The 6,515-nt window shown below is 40.0% G+C and overlaps 1 long non-coding RNA gene across 1 annotated transcript in view; it reads left to right on the forward strand.

Moving 5' to 3' along the window:
* Positions 1-6,096: 6,096 nt before the first annotated feature.
* The window catches only part of LOC138851191 (uncharacterized), a 19,942-nt gene continuing 19,523 nt past the window's right edge, over positions 6,097-6,515 (forward strand). Inside the window, exon 1 of the long non-coding RNA XR_011391047.1 lies at positions 6,097-6,170. This is a non-coding gene — a long non-coding RNA (uncharacterized lncRNA). The remainder of the gene's footprint in view (positions 6,171-6,515) is intronic.

Below are 6,515 nucleotides of genomic sequence, written 5' to 3' on the forward strand. Positions count from 1 at the left end.
TATCGCTGGTATTCTCCTGTGTAAAAACTGAGAGGAAGTATGTGTTAAAAATTCTACACATTTCCTTATCACTGTCAGTGAGCTGACCCGAGGAACTTTTGAGTGGGCGTATCTTGTCCCTGATCTTACTTCTGTATACCTGAAAGAATCCTTTTGGGTTAGTCTTCGATTCTCTTGCAACTTTAGCCTCATAATCTCTTTTTGCTTTTTTAATTCCCTTTTTTTATTTCTCTCTTTAACTGAATATATTGATTTCTTAATTGCCCCTCTCCTCTTTTGATTTGCCTATATATGCCTCTCTTTTGACCACTCAGATATTTTAATCTATTGTTCATCCATTTAGGATCATTTTTGTTTGATCTGATTTCCCTATTTGGAACATAATTTGACTGAGCAGATAGAACTATGCCCTGGAAAGCAATATCGGCAACCATCACCACCTACCTGACCCTTAGTCAGGTCATTCCAGTTCAGCCCACCTAAGTAATTTTTCAGTCCTATGAAATCAGCCAAGCGAAAGTCAGGGACGGAGACTTGATTGCCATTATTAGGGGAATTCCATGATATATTAAAACTGAGTGATTTGTGGCCACTTTCACCAAGCTCATCATTAACCTCAAGATTATTAATTAGTGTTTCCCTACTGGCAAGAACCAAGTCAAGGAGGTTATTTCCCCTAGTTGGCTCTGTCACGAACTGTTTTAAAAAACAATCCTGGATCGTATCAAGAAAGTCACCTGACTCTAAATTTCCTGTCAAATTGCTCCAGTCAATCTGTCTATAGTTGAAATCTCCCATTAGCACAACATTTTCGTATGTAGATGCCTTATGAATTTCGTCCCATAGAAGTTTACTGCACTCCCTATCAAGATTTGGGGCCCTGTAAATCACACCCAAAATTAGTTTTTCTCGGCCCTCGAGAAGCTGTAACCAAACAGATTCAGTGGCCGACGCTTCTAATTTTATATCTTGTCTAACACAACAATGTAAATTGTCTCTGACATACATCGCTACTCCACCACCCTTCCTGTTGACCCTGTCAGTGTGGAATAATTTATAGCCTTGTATGTGACATTCAGAGGGCATCTCTCTATCTTTCAGACTGAGCCAGGTCTCTATTATAGCAATAATATCTATGATTCCTGCACTTGCAATTAATCTTAGCTCATCTATCTTATTTCTTACACTCCTGCTATTAGTATAGTAAACCTTAAGGGAGCTAGTCCCTTGCTGCCCTCTGCTGTCCCCCTTTGTTTGCTGACCTGATCTATTGCCTTTATTTATAACTTCATGCTGAATGCCTTTTATACATTTACTGTTTCCAACCCTTGTATTGCAACCTGGTTGTTTCCCACACACACCCATACCTCTATCTTCTGTCAGTTTAAAATCATAGGCATTTCATCAATGGCCTTCTCAATTGAGTTTGCAAGTGCTACCACCCCAGCCCCAGAGAGATGTACCCCATCCCTTGCATACATATCATGTTTGCCATAAAAGTTGTTCCAGTTGTCAATGAATGGGATTGCAAGTTCCTTGCAGTATCTGTCTAGCTAGCAATTTACACCAATTGCCCTAGACAGCCATTCATTTCCTACTCCCCTTCTAGGCAATATGCTACATATGATTGGGACCCCTCCCTTAGACTTAATGAAATCTATAGCTGACCTGTACTTATCTAGCAGCTCTTCTCTCCTACCCTTCCCAATATCATTTCCACCAGCACTGAGACAGATAATGGGCTTGTTCCCATTACCTGACATGATATTATCCAGCCTGTTAACTATGTCCCCAACACCAGCTCCAGGGAAGCACACTCTATCTCTCATCTTCTTATTCCTATTACAAAAAGCACGGTCAATATATCTTACCTGAGAGTCACCAACCACAAGAATGCACTTACCTCTGTTAGCAGGGGCTGTAGTACCCTTACCTTCACTGGCTACTGAAGTACATTCATCCTGAAGAACAGAGAAGCGATTTCCTACCTTCAGATCTTCACTCTTAACTTTCCTTATTCTGATTTTCCTCCCATTACTGGTTACCATTCGCCATTTGTAGCAGGTGCTGGACTGCACCTCACTGCTGGTAGCCGTTGCTACCTCCCCACCTACAGCCTCCTCACAGCGAGAGACAGACTGCACCTCACTGCTAGAAGCCTCATTCCCCACAACTCCAGCCACCTCACACACTCTCCTCCTGGAGAAGCAAGACCTCCTCCTTCAACTCTCCAACCTCAATTTTTAAAACACTGCAGAAGCAAGCCATGCTTTGTAACCGTCCACACATTTACTGTAAAGACTAAAGCAATGTATCACATAGTAGGCTGAAGGCACTTCAGAAATGTGTGACGTAATATCTATGTAATTTTTCAAAGTCAAAGGTAAGCAAAGCCAAAACAGGCAACAACTGGCTAAGAAAATAATAAACACCAAAGCCAAGTAAAAGAATGCCAGAGAAGAGAACTTAGCAGTAAGTTGATGGCCACCAGAGTAGCGGCTGAAGAAATGGAAAGGTGATAAGTGAGTGAAAATACCTAAAACAAGGGAGATACCAGAAAGTAACCTACCAGTCACTCTCACAATCACGCGAAATTATGTATACAATTGAACTTATTTTTATCCCTTCCCCCTCACATTGCCTCATGCCAAAGCTTTTATAATTCTTAAGTATACCCATGATCAATGAGAAGTTTCTTTTTGTCATGACTTAACCCATCAGATAAATTATTTGATGCTTCAGTAATACAATGCGGAACTTTAAAAACGAAGTACAGCAACTCTGCTGCTGGGTCATCTTCATAGTGCAGCAAATTTAATAAAAGGACCCTGAAAAATATTTCCTTAATTTGGGTAAACTTTATCATAGTTTCATCGGGTCACTGCAATGGTTCCTTCACAGGTTTCTCCAGGTACTCTAAGGACACTACTGTAAGCTTCGTCGAACTTTAGAACGAAGTTACTGAAGAGCTTAAAAGGTTCCCAGCAACTCCGCTTGTCCCTTCTAGTCAATAGGAACGGAAAAAAATTTCAACTCTGGACCTAGTCTGGAATAAGAGACATAATTATTAGAGAAAATAAATTATAAATAATAGATTTGTCTAAATCTTAGCCTTGACTGTGAAGTCTTTGTGACATGGATGAAAATCTTCCTACCAAGTAAAGGTCATTACATACAGTATGTTGAGAAAACCTGTGATGGTTTCTTAACTGAGGCAATCATCGTTTTCACGGCTAGTGAGAAATTAATAATTCTACCCTCACAAGTGTCGTCTATATGCCCCATTCTAGTATTTATGAGACGATGGACCACCAGGATCCCACTTTCCCATGCACGGAATGGAACGGACTTATGATGGTGTGGAGGCTGTCCCTATCGGACTTTCAGATAGCCACCCCTGGCTAGCTTGACCTTTAGGAAACCTTAAACAGAGCACTCGGGAACGAGGAGAATGGTACCTACAAATGATAAACTTAGTAACACTGGCCTAAGGGCAAATGCTGAATTCTTTAGAATATTCTAAGTTATCAGTTATTAAAGTAATTTGAATACCTGATGGGTAATTATATCACTAACTAGTTAAATACTACGCTATGTTCCTCGACCGTCACTGAGTCTCCACTGCTACTACTATAATGTATTTTTACGTCTATGGTATATGTGGACGGGTATCTACAGGAACAAAAAATATTTTAGAATGATCATTCGATCATTCTAATAGATCCCCTCTGTTTAAAGGTTTAAATTTACTTAGAATATAAAACATTCAAACTACTGTGCGTATTATATATACAGGACACCTAACACAAATACGAATCCTGACCTAAAGCTTTCTTTAGAAAGTTGCAACAGGATGCATCAACACAGTAAAAACACGTACCTATTTGATGTCCAATGTATCCGACTCGAGTAGAAATTTACATCAACCTAAAAAGTCCCAAAACTTTGAACTTCCTACCAGAAGATTCTGAAAGTTCCCAAACAGCCAACTTCTTCAATAATACTATCAAAAACCACTTCCTGAACTTGATATAATTCATGGAAATCGAATGTAAACGTCCAGTGTACCTAATGCAGCTTGACTGTCCAGGTTCCATTCTGCATTCACACTCGTTCAATTTTGTCTCAACTGACAGAATATAATACAATGAGAGATGTATTTCTCTCAGCGTATATATGATGAGACTTTACTTCCTGTTTTAGGAATTAAAGAATTCTTGTCTAGTGGTGAAAAGTTACGTGTAGTCGACAGACTCTAAATTTCATTAACCAATCATTCTTTTCTCAACTATATTCCCCTCAAGGAATGTCCAGATAACGTCTGCATGAAATGCTCATTACGTTTCGGTGTCCGACATTGTAATAATGTTGGTAGAATTACCGACAATATGTAAAGTTAAAGGACACAAGTGCAACTAATGTGTTGTTAAATTAGACACATGTGCAACTAATGTGTTGTTAAATTAGACACATGTGCAACTCTTGCGTATCTTTATTGAGGAAACGTTTCTCCACACAGTGGCTTCATCAGTCCATACAAAGGATAAACTTGAAGAACAGGAGGAGAATGAGGTAATCAGTCCCTCAACCTTGAGTCGATGTGGTCAGTCCATCATTTCTTGATTGATTGATGGACTGACCACATCGACTCAAGGTTGAGGGACTGATTACCTCATTCTCCTCCTGTTCTTTAAGTTTATCCTTTGTATGGACTGATGAAGCCACTGTGTGGCGAAACGTTTCCTCAATAAAGATACCCAAGAGTTGTACATGTGTCTAATTTAACAACGTGTCGGTTCTTTGAGCCATTCATCTGCAACTAATGTGACATTTTATTGTGGCAACGTTTCGCTCTCCAGGAGCTTTGTCAAGCCGTTACGACTTGACAAAGCTCCTGGAGAGCGAAACGTTGCCACAGTAAAATGTCACATTAGTTTCACTTGTGTCATTTTACTTTACATACCCCTCAAGGAAGGTTCCTTGATGCTGGTGAAGGGCTCTTGATCTAGGGAATTGGATCTGTGCTCCAGTCCCCTGAATTAAGCCTGAATACTTTCCACATCCCCCCACAGGCGTTGTATAGTCCTACGGGTTTAGCGCTCCCCCTTGTTTTTTATTTCTCAAACTGTTAATTAATACTGTTACTTCTACTGCCTCCTCCTCACACCACATACACAAAGTTTGCTACGCAGGACACTATACTGATAATCTTGTCAAATTAGTAATAGAAACCTTAACAATCACCTGATCTGCCTCGAGTTAATTGCTGTCAAGTAATTTTAAAACTAGTTTCCTCTGCGTAAGAAACTACCGTTGCTAAATAATATCTGTAACTTTGTATCCTGCTGAACAGTAAGTATTTTAGTTCATAATAGTTCATGTTTCTCAACTTTAATATTGCTAAAATGTCAATATCAGTAGCTATTAGATATTTCATTTCAACCTCATAGTGATAATGGGCAGAAATACGATTGATAATGCGAAACTAATTCAACATTTGTCATTTATATGTAAATTCTATTTACCATTGCTATTGCTGGAATATTGCTGTACACTAACGCCCGTTTCAAAGCAGGTGAAACTGCAGATCTGGAGAATTTAGAGAACCTTTACTACACGTATAAGCACTATAAAGCACTTAAATTACTGTTGGAACGCAGGCGTGAAAGATGCTTGATAATATACACTTGGAAAATCCTAGAGCGACTAGTCCCAAATCACTCCCTACAAAAGCAAGACTCGGCAGGTGGTGCAACATGCTCCCGATGAAAAGCAGGGGCGCCACGAATACGCTAAGAGACAATACAGTAAGTGTGAAGGGCCCAAGACTGTTCAACTGCCTCCCAGTATAGATAAAGGGGATTACCAATAGACCCTTGGCTGCCTTCAAGAATAGTAGTAGAGTAGTACTGATAGTGATGGTGTAATTGTGCCATCTAGTGGTGGTGTAGTAGTGCCATCTAGTAGTGGTGTAGTAGTGCCATCTAGTGATGGTAGTCAGAGTTGGTCAGGTTATCAGTGATGGTGTTATAGTGAAGGTCAGGACAGTGACCAACCTCAAGGTCACTAAGAGTCAGTTGAACTTCAGTGGTCGTACAGGTGTGTTGCTCCTCCTCTTGCCGCCCTGCCGGCTTTACCGCTTCCTCATCCTTTTAATACACCTAAATAACGTAAGTATTGTTTGGTGACGTATTTGTCAGTACAACAACAGAGTTGAGCTGCATCTCCTGGTCCCCAAAACAAGTTTGGTCACCAAATTATTAATATTTTAATGGTCTTAATTTAATTTTCTTTGGGTCTAATGTCTTAGAGGGGGTTGGGGGTGATTGGCCGTAGTGGAGGAGTTTTGATGCGAGGAACTGGAGCTACTCCCCTTCCTCTGATCAAACAATAACTCTCACACTAGGCGTTACATAATCCATAATGGTGTATCCAGTTCTGGGCTATTTTTTCCCATTATTGAAAAATAACTTATTGAAGGTGTCTTGATCCAAGGAAGTTGCGCCTTGTGATCC

The sequence above is a fragment of the Cherax quadricarinatus genome, unplaced genomic scaffold (assembly GCF_038502225.1).
Source record: "Cherax quadricarinatus isolate ZL_2023a unplaced genomic scaffold, ASM3850222v1 Contig68, whole genome shotgun sequence".
Taxonomy (NCBI): domain Eukaryota; kingdom Metazoa; phylum Arthropoda; class Malacostraca; order Decapoda; family Parastacidae; genus Cherax; species Cherax quadricarinatus.